At 44.0% G+C, this 19,936-nt stretch overlaps 1 pseudogene; it reads left to right on the top strand.

The window, feature by feature from the left end:
- Nucleotides 1-1,305: 1,305 nt before the first annotated feature.
- LOC106485637 (cryptochrome-1-like) lies at nucleotides 1,306-10,882 on the top strand (annotated as a pseudogene).
- Nucleotides 10,883-19,936: the final 9,054 nt, after the last annotated feature.

The following is a 19,936-nucleotide window of genomic DNA, read 5'->3' as shown; positions in this document are numbered from 1 at the left end:
GCCCAAACCCGAGGTGCTGGTTGCGTCTGTTTGCTGCTGTTTGCTCTGACTCCATCACCCTGTGAGCAGAGCAGTGAGCAGCTGTGGGGCAGCTTCTCAGACTGAGAGCCAAGGTGAGCCCTCCTGCAAGTTCCCTAAACTCAGCTGAAACAGTTCAAAGGGAAATTAATGTGTGTTAATTCTTACATCAGCTTTGGCTTAGAAAAGTGGTAGTTTTGTGCAGTTATTGTCATGCAGCTTTGCTATAGGGTGAGGATGGCTTTTCTCCTGAAATGTAGAGGCACAAAGTGATCTCCTGGGGCTAGGAAAGGTAGATAAAACCAGTGGGAAACCAGTGAATTCAGATGTTCTCTTGATTCATGTGTTTGAAGGACTCTTCCTCCAAGTTGCTCATGCAGGTTTTGCAGCCAGTCAGGGTAGCTCTCCTTAAAACAACTTAAAAGCCTTTTGGTGTGATGGAGAACATGATGTGTCACTTGGTGAGACAGTGGCGAACCTGAACTCAGGACAGGACCTTTCTCTCACCTCTTATGTGTTTTCCAACCAGCATCCTGAGTAAGAAAGCAATTTTGTCAGAATAGCAGTATGTGCTCTTGTATCAGTGTTGGGCTGTGCTTTGCTTTCCCTTATTTCACCTTGCAGCCCTACTGCTGTGTAAGTGAGCAGGCGTGTTGTGCCTTTCAGATCTGCCTCCTGTAGAAATCCAGAAGGGCTTTTTGCTCTAGAGCGAGTGCTGCGTCAGGTCTTTGAGGAGATGAAGGCTCCCTGCGAGCCCACTGTGCGCGAAAGGTGGCAGAGCTCCTGCAGCCACGAGGCTCTTTGTTCTTGGACCATCTTGCTGTTGCCTACGGAGGGTTTGCTGACGGATGCTGCAGGCCCTATCAGCGATGATGTTACAAGATGTTATTGCAGTAAATGGAGCTCCAGCGGCTTTGTCTGTTTTAATTCCTTCCTTCTGGCGAGCACTATCGGCATGTAACTTAATATTAGGGTTTTAATTTGGGGGCTTGAGTGATTCATCTGGGGAAGAACTGTTCTCTGTGCGGCTAGGTGGTGATACAGCTGCTGAATGGTGGGACCTAGCATGTAGGTATGTGACGGGGAGGAGCAGCTTGGTCCTATTTCTGCTTTCCTCTCTCATGAAAGCTTATTACAAAGCAGAACAGACTTGCGACGGAAAGGGCTGAGAGTTGTTCAGAGCTCTGTTTCTAACTGTTAATTGACCTTGTTCTCTGATAGAGATCGGGAATCCCAAAAGACAACGGTTTCCTTTCTCTTTTGACAGATCTCAGGAAGATGCCCAGGATGTCACATCACACCATTCATCTTTTCCGCAAGGGGCTCCGGCTTCATGACAACCCAACGCTCTTGGCTGCGCTGGAGTCCTCAGAGGTTGTGTACCCCATCTACATCCTAGACAGACAATTCATGACTCAGTGATGAACCCTGGGGCATTTTCTGCTGCAGTCCCTGGAGAATCTGCAAAAAACATGCTACAGCTGGACTCTTGCTTACTGGTTATTCAAGTAGAGTGTGAGTCTGTTCTTTGAGATCACGTCAAAAAGTGGAACATCACGCAAGTGACTCTGGATGCGGAGGTGGAACCGTTTTACAAAGAGATGGAGGCCAATATACAAAGTCTGGGAGAAGAGTTGGGGTTTGCAGTGCTTTCTTTGATCGGCCACAGTCTTTATGATGCCAAACGGTACGTGATTGCCCCAGACACCAAGGAGGTGTCTCAAGGAAGGTTTATTTTAGATTTAACAACCATAAGGGAGAAAAGGCCAAGCACTTTGGTCCTTCTAGATCCTCATGTGTTCCTTTTGAGAAAACAGGGTAATCTGAGATGAACCTGGTACTGCTTGCAGGAGAACTTTTGTGTGTTGGTCTGCTGGAAGCAAATGTGAGTAGTTTTGGTGGGTTGCACAGATGTTAGGATGTTGGGCTGTGATTTGAGCCTAAAGAGTTTGTTAATTTTCCCATTTTGACAATTTAATTCACATCAAATCCTTACATTAGCTACTCTTTTAAACAGAGTGGAAGGAAGAAATTCTTCAACACATTTAACAGGATTTTATATGAATTTTTGTGTCCAGTTTTTTGGATCTTTCTAAACAACTTTCACTGGGGTCTGGATACACTTGGATCCAAGACGATATTCAGACCTGAATGACTGAAGACACCGGAATTAAGAATAATTGGGAGGTAATCGGTAATAGTTAAAACAGTCTTAACACTCCAGTCCTGGAGAGTCCCTAATTCCTGCAAATGAATGGATGTGTGTGACTCGCTTGTGATTTCAAGCAGCCTGTTTGCACACGTGGTTGTTCGCATGGAAGAGCATTCACAGCCAGGAGCCTGTTCTTTGCGATCCAACTGCTTCTGGCAGCCTCAGACGTGTCGTGCACTGTGTGGGCTGCCGCTCTGGGAATATTTGGCAGAACAAAGCTGCTCAGCCGAGGCTGTGGCTGGGCTCCCAGTCCTGTGTTTGCTGCCTTAAGTCCTGAGAGACTGTCTTGGGATGGGTGTTCATTCACCCGAGGAAGTTTTACTTGTAAAATCTGTGACTTCTGTATTCACACCCACAAAGCGGGGCTGTTCCAGCCTATTCACTGACAGCTCCAGTTTCCTTCTTGGTTTATATTATTGTGAAAAATGATGTTGTTTTATTTAGGATTTTGGACCTGAACGGTGGGACTCCCCCATTAACATACAAGAGGTTTCCTCACATTCTGTCTCGGCTTGGGGACCCTGAGGTGCCTGTCCGAAACCTTGCAGCTGAAGACTTCCAGTAAGTAACACCTAGACAGCAAGAAACAACAGGTCCTTTCTATCTGAAAGAAGAGCTATGGCTAAATGATAATAGGGTGGTTTAGATGTTATGCTGCGTTATTTTTATACATGGTGGGTTGCAGATTTATATGTATAGGGGATATGAATCTACCGCTTATCCTTTAGCCTTCTGCTAGTGGGAGGGGAGAACAGATGAAAGGTGACAAGGTTCAAAAACTTAAGCTTTTGTGAGGCACATTGTTAAACTTCTACATAGCTGTAAATGTTTGTCTAAGAGGAATGACTAATGAACCATGGGTCTCTTTCTTAAAGGCATTCTCTAGCTCCCCGACGAGTCACAGATTCAAGGCAGGAATTGGATGGACGGTTATGGTTTGCTGTATGTGGGAAATTCAGTGGAATAATCATGCTGTTCCATTCCGGCTTTGTCTTCTCTCCTCCCCTCTCCTGTATGGGAAGGAGGGACCCAGCTCATGTCTCCCAGGACTTGAAGAAGCTCTAAGTCAAGGATGTTCTATGTTTAGCTCCGCATGAGGAGAGGTTAGTGATTCAAAGGGAGGAAAGATTGGGGTAGGAGAGAGCTGGCCACTTGGACCGGGACTGCAGACTGGGGACTTCTGTGTCAGGTGCCTCCTGTGCGAAACACCTCAGCTCTGTGTTAGTAACCTAGGCTTAGTTCTTCCAGTCTTGGGGGATCCCATTAATTCCTGAATGTTGCTCCTAGATAGTCCAGTGATAAGAACCATGCAAGTATTGGGATAGATAGGTTTCTGGAATTTCTTGCACTGTTTTTTTCCCCTACTTAGTTTATTCCTTTTTTTTTTTTTAAACTGATGAGAGATAAGTGGTTCACGTGTTTCCTGGCAGGCCTGTGTCATGCCAGTGCTGTGAGAGCTGCACTGACCCCTTCCTCTGTAGGTGTCTGCACCAGAGCTGAGCTCATTTTTTCCAGGTGAGTCTCTGATCTCATTTGTGGTCTTGCTGAGAAGTCTGGATGCTGCCAACACTCTCCTGACCCTCTTTTTCTCTTCTGTCTTTTGCAGGGGGAAAACTACACGTTGGTGCTCTTCCACCCTCACAGGAGGCAGAGGCCTTGGAGAAGCCTCAGCAGCTGTGGCTGCAGAAGAGAAGTGGGGGGACTGCTCTAAGCCACAGGCGTAGGAGAGCAGGAAGCCACTGGCTGGGGCCAGGAGAGCCCCCACCTCGGTTAGGAAGAAGCAGCTGGGGTGGTGGCACAGGGAGCTGCTCTGCCTTCTTCCCTGCGAAACCTCTCCCAGAGCGACCTCTCCCCAGAGACACGGGAGCTGGAGTGGGACAGGCCCTTGGAGGCAGCACCAGTGCCCCATATTTATGTTAAGAGTCTGAGGGGGCTCTTAGCTCCCTCCCAGAGACGGGTGAGGCAGCTGGGGGAAGCTGGAGAGAAGGTGCCTCCGAGCTCCTGCCTTATGTGGCGGATGAGAAGCGAGAGGCAGGTCTGAGCTTTGGAGGCCGAGCTCTGCACAGGCGCCTGCTCTGAGCACTGCCCCATGGTGGGTCTGTTCCTCTTCCTTCAGTTTAGCCTGGGGCCCATCCTGGCACTATGGCCTTTTGTGTCACAGCTTTTCCTCATGCTTGGCCCAGACCCAGCTGCCTCAGAAGGTCTGTCTTGATTCCTGCTCCCCTGGAGCAGTCGCAGAAAGAGCTCTTTCTTCTTCAAGGAAAGTTTCTGGGGTTTCTGGCTGTGTTCTTGTTCCCCTTTGCTCTGGCTGTGCTGTGACAGAGGAGATTTCCTAGGCATGTGGAATGGGCAGGGGTCTACCTCCCTCTTCAGGCTCTGGTTCCCTCTTTGAAAGAAGCCTTTCTTTCACATTAGGAGATGTAGGCCCCCCGATCTGTGCCTGGCTGAGTGTTACAGGGTGCCTCTCCCTGTGGATTTGGAGATCCCCACAAAGAGCCTCTTCCGCTGGAAAGGAGGGGAAACCGAAGGGCTGCTGCGCCTGGAGCAACACTTGTTGAACCAGGTCAATCCGGATTTTGTGGGTGATGCCAGTGGCTCCGGGCTGATTCAGGTTAGTGTCAACCTCCCTCCTACTTGTGGTTGTGTCTGGACCTCAAGAAACCACTCAGCCCTGGAGCCCTTTGTTCCGTCTCTAGCTGAGGTTTTCCCTGCCAGGGCTCAGCTCCTGGCAGGTCAGACCTGCCTTGGCACTGGCTGTTTCTAAGCAGGCGTTTAACCTGCTCCTAATTTCATAAAGTGTAAAAGATCTTCAGGGTGGTGCTGTTGTACCTAGAGAGCTATTCCCTGCCTTACAAAATCACCCAGCTCGCTGGGGAGAACAGAGCTTTACAGCACCCGTGGGTTGGACATAGCCTTGAAGCTGGCCTTGGAGGAGGTTGATGTATTTGGAGATCCTGGAAGAGGATGGCAACCTGGCCTCAAGATTTTGTTATCCTTGAGGGTAGTGTTTGTTGGAGGACCGGGTGATAGGACTATTTTCCATGCACGGCACTGAACAGATCTCCATGACCAAGAAGCCAATAGCTGAGAGCTCTTCGCTGTTTTATTGCTGGATGTGTGCCACCTCGCACTGCGCAAACCTGGATTTGTTTTTGTTTTAGGGCTGGGTGGCAAGTTTTACTAAACTAAGAACAATTCCAAATTCGCTGCTTCCAAGCACCACAGGCCTGAGCCCATATTTCAGTTTGGGCTATTTGTCAGTTCGCACCTTTTTTTATAGGTTGTCAAACATTTACGCTCAGGTAAGAAAACATTTGGTCATAGTCAAGCAAATACAACACTCTTACATGTCTGGCGTGTGATGCTAGGATTTAACACTCAAATCATTTTGGTAGATACCTGGTGCAAACAAAAATGCTGCCCTGCTAATGTCTTCTTGCAATGTCCTATGAAATCTGAAGTGCCTTTATAGGTTTTGTGAAACACCTGTAATTGTATAAGGCTTTTCCTAACTAAGTTCTAGAAATATGATAAATAGGGAGCAACGAGAGCTGGAAACAGCAGGGAATCCCAGGAAAACTGAGCTAGAATAAAAGCAGTTCAAGGTGTCTGCCTGGTGTTTAATGATTTATTTTTTTAAATCAATTTAGCCTGTTCAGCAGCTTTATTTTTAGATAGTGTCTGTTTTCATCTTAGATGTTTTAGCTGTAGCATAAGCCAAAATCAGATTCTGAAAACCTGACTCTTAAGAAGAAAGCATGTTTTGAATCAACCCAAGAAAATGTCACTCTGAACCTCCTTAGGGAATCTCTGAGACATGGCTGAGGCACCTGAATTCAGCTAGTGAAGCAGTTAGCATGTTGATAAATACATGTTTGGTTCAAAAACATTGCAGTATGATTCTGCCTTGGAAGATGGATTGAGAACACTTGAGGAAATACTGAGGTCTAGCAGAGCTCAGCTTTCTTTGCTTTGGTGCATTGCTTCAGATCTTGGGTTCTTTGGCTTTCATGGTGAAGTACTGTAAAGCCTGTGATGTAGTTAGATTCATCTTTATTTTATGGGCTTGGTAGGCACAAAATAAGTGGAATCACAACAATATGAATGAACTAATGCTCTGATCTTGTGCGTCTTTAGCAGTCCAAGCATCGATCTCTGCCCCCAGTGTCACTCCAAGGGCAGCTTCTGTGGAGGGAATTCTTCTACACGGTGGCATCAGCAACACCAAACTTCACCAAAATGGCTGGGAACCCCATCTGCCTTCAGATCAATTGGTACGAGGATGCAGAGAAGCTCCACAAATGGAAAACAGTAACAAGATGCAGTGCCACAACTGCTACATTTTGGTTCAGAGCTTTTCCATTACCCAAGATTGTTCCCTGCTGGCTTTTTGAGATGGTGCTTACAGCAGTGCGCAGGAAACTGGTGTAACGAAGCTCAGTGCAGGAGGGCTGATGTTTCTTTCCTGCCTCAGGCTCAGACAGGGTTTCCATGGATTGACGCGATGATGACCCAGCTGTGCCAGGAAGGCTGGATTCACCACCTTGCTCGGTATGCTGCCGCCTGCTTCCTGACACGGGGGGACCTTTGGATCAGCTGGGAAGAGGGCATGAAGGTTCACATCTGTTCTTTTTTTATTTCTTTGTTTGTTTTCCTCCACCACCTTTTTCATTATGTAATTTTCTATTCTGGCTGGTCTTGAGAAATCCCTGCAAAAATGTGAACCTGGCAGTAGGAAGTAGTACTGTAGAACAGTGCTTTATCACTGTTCCTCCCTAGAAATCTCATGGTTTATAAAACTGATACTTCCAAGTCTTTCACTTGAATGGGAGCCCTGCTGTGCTGGGTGCGGTGGTGAGAGGTCATTCCCGTCCCTAAGGCCCAATGATCTTGGATGACAGTGATATTGGAGACCTGCTCTGTCCATAGCAGGCGTCAGAGCCAGAACTTTGGGATTTGGCTTCCTCTGTCATTGTGTCCTCCCTGACTTCCTTCTGGAAAACTTGTCTCGCTGGAGCGTTCCCTGAGTGACAGGGGTATTCCAGATCAGTGCAGTGCTGTGCTTTTAGCAGCAAGCTTCACCCTTCATCTCCCAGCCTGTGTCTTTTTGCCACATAGGGAGCCATTTCAGGGGTATTTCTCTCTTTCTCTTCCCATCCCCAAAACGCAGGTATTTGAAGAGATGCTTTTAGATGCTGACTACAGCATCAATGCAGGGAACTGGATGTGGCTGTCGGCCAGCGCGTTCTTCCACCAGTACACACGCATCTTCTGCCCTGTCCGTTTTGGGAAACGCACGGACCCTGAGGGGCAGTACATCCGGTAGGGAGATACACAACCGCAGCACCGTCTGCTCCTTTAGTGCCTCCCTCTTACAGCAGGAGCAAACTCCGTCAGCATGAAATGCAAGCCCTTGTGAAACAGGGGTCGTAGCAACAATCTGTTTAACGCATAAGCAAACTGAGGCACAGAAGCGAAGAGACATACCTGTGGTCACCCAGGTGACAACTGAGAAGGGAACTGTATCGACTGGTGAGCGTCTGCTGGCTCCAGCCCCATGTTCAATCACTGGCTGACTCCTTTTCCTAGACGACTTGTGTGAAACTTTTCACAGCTCCCCCTGCTCCAGTTGTTTCCTGGACTTTCATTTAAAAGAAGCTTGGGTTTTATTTCCCACTCTGCTTTTAGCGAGTCACATTTGCTTCTAAGTCACAGTGTCCTTATTTTTAGAATGGGAATAATGTTAGTCTCTTTGAGATGTGGCTGAGCTCTATTGAAAAGATGTGCTATATATGGAATTATTGTGATTATCTTCTTGTTGCTGGTAAAGGTACTGATTAGCCTTTCTCATAAGTAGTGGGTGGTTTTACAGCCTGACTTCAATAGGAGTATGTTGTGTTGATGTCTGTCTGAGGAAATAACTCCTTTTCAACCAAATCTCTTCCTCCTCATGTTGTATCTAGCTGTGCCTCTTACTTGTTAAGATGAAGCCCATGCTGACAGAGTTGGGTGGGAAATGACTCCCATTCTGTAAGAATTTGAGTTTTTGTGGTTTTTTTTGAAATTTAGGCAACTTTAGGACAAAATATTGATGAAAGTGTTGAAAACCAAAAAAATTAGGTAAAGTCAAAATTGAAACAATATTTAAATCAACCACTTTATTCTTTACTGTAAAGTTAACTTTTGGAAGGTATCACCATGAGGAGATTTCAGAACAGAAAAACAGTTCATTTGTGCAAAATGAATCAAAACTTTCCCATGGATTGTAGTATCAATATGATCATCAGGAATTAACATGACTTAGGTTGGTTTATACTTCTCTTAAAAACATGATTATTTGTCTGCAGGGCTGTAGAAAGAAAACACTGTATTATTCCTGTTTTGTAGGAAGTATCTGCCTATACTAAAGAACTTTCCTTCCAAGTACATCTATGAGCCCTGGACAGCATCTGAAGAGGAGCAGAAGGAAGCAGGATGCATCGCAGGTAATTCTGACACCATGCAAATGGTTTTGCTCCTGACTGTCCGAAATAAGTATATACATGAGATGAAAGCTTCGTGCTTCCAATGAGAATCATCCATTTCTCTTCTAAAATGGATTTATCCAACAGTCTAGCTTCCATCAATTCTCCTATAAAGTTGTTTACTGGAGTCTGATCTCAGGGTATATGCTCTTGCCTCTACTTCATGTTCTAAAACTATTAAATCACCTCAAGTTGTTGCCTTTGTGTTTTTCTGTCTCGGACATCGGCTGTCTGTAAATAGTGCCTGAGTACCTAATGCTTTTATGCTTATTCTAACACATCTTTGAGGACAGGGCAGGGCTCTCATCCCTGTTAATGGATGGGAAACCAAGGCCTAGAGCATCTAACATAGGGATTTGTCTTTTATAAGATCATGTTTAAATGGGAGCTAGTTGGCCCTGGCTCTTACAGTTCATGGAGAGAGATAGACAATGTGACTCACCCTTCAGAAATGCCTATCTCGGATGCCTCATATTTTAGGAAAAGCTGCTTGCTTGCTCTGGTGCAAATTCACTGTAGTGGCATTGACTAGTTCTGCAAACACTGCTGTGTCTGTATGTTGTATCAGGTCAAGATTACCCCTTCCCAATGGCGAACCACAAGGAAGTCAGTGATCACAACCTGCAGCTGATGGAACAGGTCAGAGAGGAACAGTACAGAACAGCTCAGCTCACGAGAGGTGAGAGGTGCTGCAGCGCTGTGTGTTCAGCGTGCTGCAGTGCAGAGGCCATCATTGGGGAACTGATGGATTTGGGGTTGGTTTCGTGTTCTGGGACTCGGTTACAAGCACCATGCGCTGTCGTTCTAGTTATTGTTAGAACGTTTCCCCCTTGAGACACCCAGAGGGATCAGTGTCCCTTCTCTTTTGGCTGCCCTTGTAGGATGGGAGCTCGCTTGTGGCTGCTAGAGGAATGCTTTCCCAAAAGCAGACCTTCTCTACAACGCAGACCTTCTGTAGGTCTGCAATTCCTAAACCCCAGTTTTGCTAGGCATATCTCCAACATGCAGAAATCTCTGCAGCCCTGACAGCACCTCTTAAGCTGGACCTGCTGCCCAGGTGAACCAGAGCATCATTGCTTGTCCTTTTTACCACAGTCTGCCCTGCTCTGTGACAGGAGGTATTTGAGATTCCCATTGGCCACAAATGAGTGAAAAGCCTTTAAGAGAGTTGAGTCAAGCTTTGCTCTAAGAATGTCACCTTTTAACCTTATTTTCTAAATGGTTTAAGCATATGCATAGCAAGCAGTAGTTATCAGATAAGGCTGGAATGCTCAGGAACTTTGGGCTAGCCAGAATTGATCAGATATTTCCAGTCCCACAGATGTACCACTTACATGGCACCTATGCTCCTAACATTGAAATCCTAGACCCTCTGAGGAGCTTTTTGCCTAAGAGGAGTCCCATGCAGGAAGAGAAGTGTAAACAATGCTTTTGTATTTAACAGTATGCCACAGCAACCTCCATCTATAGTACAAAAATCCAATGTGCAGCAGTTGATGGGAGTCTCAAGTATTTCTGCATCAATTTGTATGGTCAGATGGAGCTAACTGTTCCCAATTTTGTGCATATTAATGTATCCAGCAGGTTGCGGAGTGGTACCTTCCAGATACAACTAGCATATGCTGACAGTTCTCTCGCAAGTCCTGTGGTGTAGGGAAGTAAATGTTGCTCTGATTGCTCTTGGAGATACAGAAAGTCAAAGTCTGAAAATGAGTCGCCAACTCCCAGCATTGTTCTTGCTGCCTGTAAATAGAAAGCTTTTGTTTGCCTGCTTTGTCACTTCACCTGCTATGTCATTGCTGGCTGTTGCACTGAAGTCAGAGAAAGTGCAAATTTTTATTCTTGCTTCCTTCTTGCCATAGATGATGCAGATGATCCAATGGAAATGAAGATAAAGCGTGACCACTCTGAAGAAAATGTAAAGAAAGGAAAAGTGGCCAGGACCACAGAACAAACCTAGTTCCCTCTGGGAACCAAGGAATGGCAAATGGAGAGCCAGAGACCAGTTCAGGGAACTCATGTATAGTATCCAGTTGACCTCGACTAACTGTACTCAATACTTGGCCTTGCAAATGGTCTCTCTTGTCTGTAAACTGACTCCCAACAGAATAGTTTTTTATCTTGAATGTCATTGTTAGTACACTTATTCTGAAAGAAATTGTTTGTCTGTAAATGGCATTTGTTGTATATGTTAGATAAATGCAAGTGGTAACTAGTTTTCATAAGATATGTTGCTATAGCATCATACAGGATTCAGTTGATGTTCGTGCATCTGTATAAATGGTTTTGATGATAAATACTAGTTTTTCCAAAGTACTAGATGAATGCCAGTTAAAGAATATATGCACATTAATGTTTTCATGCATTAGTGTTAAAGGTATGATTTCACTGTCTTGCATAGACAGAGATTTAGGGATTTTCAAATGTGGTTCTTTAATTTCACGCAGTTTGTGCATGCAGTCCCCAGTTTGGCGAGATATAGAAGAATGCAGCCTGTTATAAGGTTGTGTGTAGTTCCCATGACTTAAATAGGATTCCTCATGTACTTTAAGGGCAATGTTGCAGAGTATCTTGCTGAGTTAGGGCTGATGTACAACTTCTTTCACCATAACTGTCCTTCCTGGCTAGTTCCTCTAGAACTGTAGGATAGTTATTATTTTGATCATGTAATACATGTAAACATCTGCTCTTCCTTTGAAATGTCTTATTGTGAAGTTCCACAAGAGTGGATTAGTCTATTATATTTGTTACGACTGGAGTTTGGGTGGGGGTGGGGGGGAAGGGTGGATTTTTAATCAGTGTGGGATGCTATTTTTGCTTTTAAAAGAAATAAAAATGGTTTCTGACATGAAAAAAGTAAGGTCTCTAGAGCAATCCATTGTCACAACTAGCATCCATCTGTCCTCTTTGGAAACCTGGAAGCAAGACAACTCCAGCAGCAATCCAGTGTGTCCAGAGTCCCTCACTTTGAAAGGGTCTGTGGACCCAGCGTAGAAGCAGCACATAGCCCACGTGAACCAGGAGGAGGCCAAGCACTGCTCCTAACAGCTCATTTTCCAGCGTTGCTGATGAACTGCAGAACCTGTCAGAGAAAAGTGCAATGGCAGCAGAGTGGCGCTGCCTGCTGCTTTTGCAATAAATGTAAAAGATGCAAGGACTCTCACCTGGGTCTGTGTCCTCCCTGCTGTGTCAAGCCTGCATCAAGCTCCTGGAGGTGCTGATGTTCTTGGCATTTTAGTTCCTCTACAGCAAATGTGATGATTGCAACGATGACCAGAAAGAAGGGCAGCTACCCAGGCCCCTGATGTGGGGAAGAAGGCCAAAGCAGTGCTTGCTACTTTGGGGAAGGCGACTGCTGCTCTGCCTGCCGGCATCTGTAATCTGGGAGGTTAACTGGGTTCCTTACTGTGTGTAATGGAATTTATTGCATCAGTGTCTGCAGTGCTGTAGCCCAGTGCAGGTGGCCACAGGAATGCAGAGCTGGTTCTTGCCTCATATTTTAAGGCATAGTCATTACCTTCAAGCCCCAAATGGGCTGGGCTTCGGTTACTTAAAACATCATTAACTTGGAGACCTTTTTGTTGCTTGAGGTTTCACCATGAGTCCTAGGAATTGTCTAGTACAGCAAAAGACAGAGCCGTCAGCAGCAGTTGAACGTCTTTTGGTGTTCAGCGTCACCACTAACCCTGTGACTCAGGAGAAGATTTTTGTGGATGCTTATTTGTCATGAATGTGCATGCAGCCACAGGCGCATCCTCCCTCAGGGAAGAGACTCCTAAATGAGCAGGTGGCACCAGTCAGCCATTAAGGGAGTCAGGAGGTTCAAGCCTTCTTTGGGGCTCCTTCTGTTGCAAAGCAGCTGCACCGACAGCAGATGCCTGATCTCACTCAAAGATTAGCCCTGATCTTGGCTGGAAAGAATAGGGTTCGTGTCTGCTTAGAGATAGGGGTAGGAGCAAAGTTTTGAGCAGGAAGCTGCAAGGGAAACTGAGCTCCAAGACATCTGCTTCTGGGTAACAAGGTAGCAATGATTTTAGGAGAAGTTCTTGTGAAAGAGAAGGACCAATGTCTAGATTATGACCGCCTCTGCTCACAGCAAAAAGACTCTAAGTAAAAATGAATTGCTCGACAAAAATGTTTGTCAGTGTGTCCTGTTCTCTGCTGTTAGGAACCTGACCCGACTTACAGTATTTGCATGTGGAACTGGTCAGATTTTAAGCCAGCAAAATGCATCTGGGCTCTCTGCTGATGCAGGTTTCTGATATCTAGGGCATGGAGACAAGTGACAGCATCTTGGCTGTGCCTGTCTAGTGTGAGGCACAGCTACTCTAATGTGGCGGTGGCAGTATCTCAATCTAGCTCATGTTGAGCGCATTTAATACTGTAGGGAGAGGTGCTTTAAACTGCTGCTGATTGATACTGTTTGAGTTTTGTCATTCCTGCCCCTCCCTTGGCTCCGTCGCTCCTTTCCAATACACAGAAAACCAGCTCTGTATTTCCAGGGGATATTTTTTTCATCCTTCCTTCATTCTTTATGAGGCTTACCTTTTAGATTGGTTTACCTTGTGGGGGTTTGTGAGTTTGGCCAATAGGTGTCTTTGATGTAATTGTCCTTGTTTTGTGTCACAGTTGGTGGAAACAGGCACTTACAGTGTTGTGAATCATGCCATAGGTAGGTATCCAAATTAGGTCATTTGACTGCCTGTGGTGACTTCTGCTTTGGGGAGTCTTTTCCAGCTAGATGCGGGGTTTTTAAAGCTGCTTTAGCCTTTTGACAACAGGGGTTGATAAGACAGCTGCCTTCCTTGTGGTTGGAAAAATTTTCACTGGTAATACTGGTTCACCAGTTCAACCAGCTTCATTGGTTGATTTAAAGGACTGAAATCAGCAGCTGAAAACAGAAGTGACTCTTTAAATTTGCCCTGGAAGACTCATCCCTGGGTGATGATGGGTGGATCTTTGCCAGGAGTGATGGCAGAGGCAGCTTCTCCTCAATAAGGTCATCTCCAAGGCATGGAATCTACTAGAAAGAAGCCTTGCCTGAGAAGTACTGCTGTGATTGACCTTATTGGTCTTGCGCTGCTGGTGCTGAAGCATTTGGATTCCAACATTTTCACTGAAGCAAAGCAATAAGTACAAATACTTCTAGCTGGCTGAGGACTACATGCAGTGAATATCATGGAGATGTTTCACACAAGCCTGCAGCTGACCTTGAACTTGGAGCCATCTGTCTACATTTCCTATGGACAATGCTTTTTGGAAGATACACATTCACTCCAAACCCAATGTACTTCAGTTTCACAGTATGCACTCTCTCACAGCTTCAACTAGCCTGGGTTGGAGTTAAGGGTTAGTTTTGTCTGTGCAGTGTGTGTTTGGAACTTCACAGGCTGTGGAGCATGCAGAACAAAGTGCCTGTTCCCTAGACAACACTGTTTTGTTTTAGATGGATGGCATTGTTTGACTCTTGTGTCCTAAAATAGAGCTGTGCTTAACACGTCTCTGTGGGCAAAGCATAGGCTGATGATGCTGATCAGCCTGGACCTGGAGGCAATTTAGTGAGGAAATGGCTGGTTTCTAGACTGTGGTCAGGTCTTCTGGAGACCTAGGCTATGTTTTCTCCAGCTTCTGCTGATTGGAGCAGTTCTGAGTATTAAAATTTAAATATAAAAACTTAGTCATGATCACAGTTTTGGATTGTGGTGTCTAAGTTTGTTCTAAGTCCTTTCCCAGATCTAGACTCAAGGGATACAGAAATCTGTATCCTAATGACTTTTGTTACATTATACTGATAAGTGATATGTCACTTTTTAAAGTGAGATGTAGAATTCTAACTAGTTTACTTGTTCTTGAATATTTTACTGAGTTTATCAGTTCATTATCCTCGTGTGTGGTGTAGCGACTAGTGGGAGGCAGTGGAGTGCGCACCCTACGGCAGAAAACACTGCTTTCACGCAAGATTTACCGCTTCTGTGCTCTAAATCAAAGTTATAATTCACTCCTCTCTTCTTTCTTACTCAAATATTTTTCTTTAATCTGGAAACTTTCTACACTTGGTCTCATCAGAAAATGTTACTCTTTAAATTAATCAAGTTTTACATGAACCAATTACATACATACATATAAAAATAAATACTTTTTTATATATATATATATAAATATATAAAACTACTGCTTATAAACATGATGCTTGTAGATCCTCAAACTTCCCATTGGAATTTCAAACTTCGGATGAGTTTTGAATTCTTTGTGGTTTAGTTTTGATTGTACAAAAATCAAAATAAGCAATACTAGCCAAGATTTGGTGGCCTGCCAATAAAATTTCAAGCGTTATTTTGTTTAATGTCTAGCAATCAGAACAGTGGAATGCAAAATTCTTATAAAACCCCATGAAGCCCTATTTTGTTTAAAATGATGTTTTACTATGTCTAACACCAAGTTTACAGTTTCAAGCTGTATAATTAGCAGTGAATTTAGAGTCTTACTGCTTTATACCTGCAAATTTGCAATGCATGGTTGAAAACAGTACTTCCATGTGCATTACTGTGGAGGGGAAATCTGCTTTTTGTAGGAGATGCACACATCTGATGACCCTCACTAAAAACTGCATTGAGAACTAGAAGGCAGTTTATAATTCATGTAGCATTGATTGAATAAGGAGTACATAGATAAGCTTTTACACTAATTTAAAATCAGCATCATCTAGCTCTGTCGCAAGTGTTACAAGACTGAAGATATATTAGGGCATCAGTTATATTAGTCAGCTATATTTGTCATCTTGTAAAATCTCAATAGGATCAAGTTTGACACGAGCAAGTGTTTACAATATCCATAGTGACTGGTAGGGGATGCATCCATCTAACTTGATTCCTCTTCTGATTGAGTTGTGAGGCCAACAAGCCGAATAATCTTTTGAAGAGAAGACTGGACTAATAGTTAACAAAGAAATGGCTTCTCAGTTTTTGCACAAGGAACTGTTTTCATTAGGGACATAGTGAACTCATGTCAAAAAGAAGTGATGCTGTACAAACAGTCTGGAGAAGGAGACAATCAGTTGGACTGGTATCCGTCAAAGACCAAAGACTGCATCGAAGTCAATGCTTGTGTGAAGCCAGTGGGTCTGTTTTCCAGCTTACTTGAAGCTGAATTATGCCTGGCTTAACATGTTTGAACTTAACATGAGGAAAAAATTATGACTATGAAAAGCCTTTGAGAAATTTTTAGTCTAGCTTCTTATAAATAAAAAAAGTAAAGTTCTATCTTGCAGTTAACAAAGGCTAGAGTACTTTGCAAATTCAAAGGGAATTTTAAAGGTTTAACAAGAATTGCCTAAATCTGAAGGAGCCATAAATTTTCAGAAGCCTAAGTAGCCTCAATAAAACTTTTAAGGTAAATACTGTTAGGAAATGGAGAACTTGTTGTGGCTAGAATTTTACTGTAGAGAAAACAAGTGGCTCATATCAGCTTCCATTTTAATTGTACAAAGTATCTGTAGAAAAATAGTGTCACTGGATTGATTGGTACATTTTGAGATCACTTTTCGGAGACTGGCTTCCTTTTAAGAAACAAAAAAATCGAGTTAGTCCTAAAGATCTTTGCCTTTGAGATGTTCTAGATTAGAGGCCAGTCTCTGTCTAAAAGTGTGATTTCAAAGTACTGGCCAGAACGTCATTGGTCTGCTGTAAAATAGTAAAAACTTATACAGAGAGATGGAATAGTGCTTTCACCTGGCTGTCCTGGAAGAAATAATGTCCAAAATATGTCCGATGCAATACTTTCAGTTCAGTCAGACACCAGACCTCACTCAACAGGATATCTAGATGGCGAGAGAGGGAAAGGAGGGGAAAAAGCTTTTGACTGGGTAGAGTGGCGATTTGTGTTGAACCCATTTGTGATCAGACATTTGACAAACTCTTCGTTGTTGACATACAGTCACATATAAATCATTGTGAATAGCTTCAGGTGAATTCCTGCTATTTGTATGGCATGGGAAGACAGGAAGAGCCATGAGCTTTGCCCTTTCTTTGGGTTAGAATATGGCCCTCTGTGTAAATATAATCAGAGATGGGGATATTTCCATGTCCACTTGAATGGATATCAAAAGTTTGGGACCTCTTGGGGCTATTTTCTTTAGAGTAGAAAATCAACCTTTTAGGTTAGGTGAGCTCTTAGCACAGTGGTTGTGTTATTTTACAAGAATTGTGCCCTGATTCTTATTCCTCTAAACACATCAAGTTCCTGTTCAAGTGTTTACAAGCTGGCCCCTGGAAAGCTGCATCCAAGACAACAACTTTCATTTCACCCTCCTTTTTTTCTGGCTTCCAGCTGCCAGTCAGTAGCATTGCCTGTGAATTTGGAACCAGAAAGTTTATTCTGTCTAGATTATTTCTTCAGTCTCCTGACGTGGCAGTTATCCCACTGAAGCGGTAGTTATCTTTGAGCAATGAATGAACTGCATTGCTAGTCACCAATATTTAAAAAAGCAAATTCCCCAATAGCATAAAAGCCATTCCCTGCATTTACTTTACACAATTTTAACAATCATAGTTTATATTCTCAGGTCATTCTCAGAAAACAGAAAAGCTCAAAATTAACTTTTGAAGTGAAAACTCAGCTGTAATTTTATGGTTCTGGAGCTTTAAAGAAAACAAACTCAATAAAGACTATAAGACTCGTAACACAACTGCAGGAGATTCACGGGTACTAACCATGGTATAAGGGAACTCAGTTCTTGAGTTCTAACCTACTGGCCCAGGAGCATACATCCCTTGCACAGGCTCCCTTCTGAACTGAAATAATGAGGTCTTTCTCCAAACAACATCCTGAAATGGTTCAGAGGTTAGATCACTTCAAGGCCTTCTCTGAGAGGTGGTATGGACGGATTGTGAAGGTCATGGTGCCTCTGGTGTAATATTCCAATGCTCTTCCAGAAGGTCTCTATCCTCAGATGTTCCCATGCCATGTCTCTCAACACGAGCACACTGTTGTTTTCATGTTATACAATCAAAAGGTGGCAAGTTCCAAAGTCAACCTTCTCACTGTTTTGGACGTGTTATAAAGAAATAATTTTTAAAGATCATGATTTCTCAGGTATAGCAAGAAACCACACAGGGTCAGGAGGTGGTCTAAACCTTTGTGGCAGTGTGCCTTCAGCTAAAGCAGACAAGAAAGTGGCAGGAGAGGAGAGTTTATTTAGAATTTATTTCTAAATATTACCTCAAATGCTGTTTCCTCCATTTTCCAACCCCTTGATAGGTTGCTTCTACTGCTTTGTGAGTCAGGTAAGTCACAGAAGGAAATTTCCATTCTGTGCTGAAGGTGAAGCTGTTTATGGCCATTCTAACAGAGTAATACGATAGTTTAAGTTGGAAGTCCAGCCCTTGCTCAAAGCAGAGTCAAATTCAATGGCAGGTCAGGTTGCTCAGGGCTTTGTTCTGTTGAATTTTGAATATTACCAAGGAAGAAGATGCCACAGCATCCCTGGGCCTCTGTCCCAGTGCTTAGCCACACACAGAGTGAAAGCTTTTTTCTTCTATCCGGCCAGAATTGCCTTTGCTGCACCTTGTGCCTGTTGCCTCTTGCCCTTTCACTGTGCACGTTTGATGAGAGCCTGGGTCTGTCTTACCTATTGCCACCCAATTAGGTAGATGAAGACAGCAATTAGCTCCCCCTTCGCCTTCTCTTCTTGAGGCTGACCAAACCCGGCTTTTCCAGTCTCTCCCTGTATGTTACATGCTCCAGCTCCTGACCATCTTAGTGGCCCTCCCCTGGAATCTCACCAGTTTGCCAATGTCTTTCTTAGGGGAGGGCCCAAAAGTGGATGCAGTGCTCCAGATGGGCTCTCACAAATATAATGCCTGGAGAAACTCTGCCTTCTGATTCACAAATCCTGCCACTTTTGACCCATTCTATTGCTTCAGTGGGAGGGGTGGTAGAGGGAGGAAGTAACAGGAGATTATGGTCATGGAGCAAGGAGAGGAAAGAATACAAGAGGGTCTTATAGTCTGTTCCCAAGAAAAAGTTCAAAATCAGTAACAAGAAATTCCCAAAGAGATTTTTTTTTTAAAAACCTTCATTTGATAGCATGAGGTCAACTACCATGTTTGCCAATACTAGTGATTTTGTCAGCCCTTTGGTTGGGAGCCAGCGAGATGGATGCAGCATTGGAAAGACGGGATTTGGGTTGTCATGAAACAGGCTGTATTTCACACCACTGAGAGCTACACTCCATACGTGAGGGTTTTTTTTGTTTGTTTGTTTTCCAGAGCTGACGAAATACAGATGCCTAGCTCTAAGGTTCTAAATTAGAGGTCAGCCTCTGCCTCACCCAAGGCTCTTCCAATTTCACTGACTGTTGACTATAAAGAGAGTCAAAGTCTTGGGTGTGACTGAGCTAATCTTAGAACGGGTGTCTAAAATAAGTCAGATGAACTATACTTGAAAGGAGTACATTTTTCTCCACTGTCTATAAAGGGCACTGGGGATGATTAGTGCGGATGTGGACATCTACACTGCAGATATCTAGAGACAGATGGGTTGAGGCACTCATGGGTTTTTATATACAAATCATACTAGCTAAGTTCCCATCAAAGAGAGGAAGCAAGTCTGTCAACACAGATGGAAGAAAATAGCTTTGGCAAGCTGTTCATCTACACATGGAGAGGAATCCAACGTGTGCTTGAAGTTGCATGCCACTTTGACAACCTATGGTTGGTAAAAGCAAAATTTCCAGAGATTATTTTGAAAGTTTTTCCCTCCCATGAAATACAAAGAGGGATGCTGCAAATCTTGGAGGCGGTATGAATTGATTTATAAAGACATGCCATATAAAATCATTTATGTGGCAGGATGCCTCTAGGGAAGTGAAGGGGAGATAGATGATAGAGGAAAAAAAGATGAGTGTGAGAATGAAGTGCTGTGGGTAACATGAGGTGGAAGTGAGCGAAGGGGGCAGTGTGTGGATCAAGGACTGAGAGGTAACCTGGTGTGAAAGTTTATTTGGATGAGGTAATTAGATAAGCCAGTGCCTCATGTTGGTGAAAATGAAGCATGAGTGACAAGACAGACAGCATCCCAGGAGAGCTGTGAGTGTTGAGGGAAGGATGTCAGTGGAAGCATGAAGATTCACGAGCAGAAGGAGGCTGGAGAGTCAGAGAAAGTAGAAGTCAGTGATACAGAGGGC

This window comes from Apteryx mantelli, chromosome 25 (assembly GCF_036417845.1).
Source record: "Apteryx mantelli isolate bAptMan1 chromosome 25, bAptMan1.hap1, whole genome shotgun sequence".
In the NCBI taxonomy this organism is placed as follows: domain Eukaryota; kingdom Metazoa; phylum Chordata; class Aves; order Apterygiformes; family Apterygidae; genus Apteryx; species Apteryx mantelli.
Note: the sequence above shows the minus strand (reverse complement) of the source record. Positions and strands in the feature narration are given on the sequence as shown.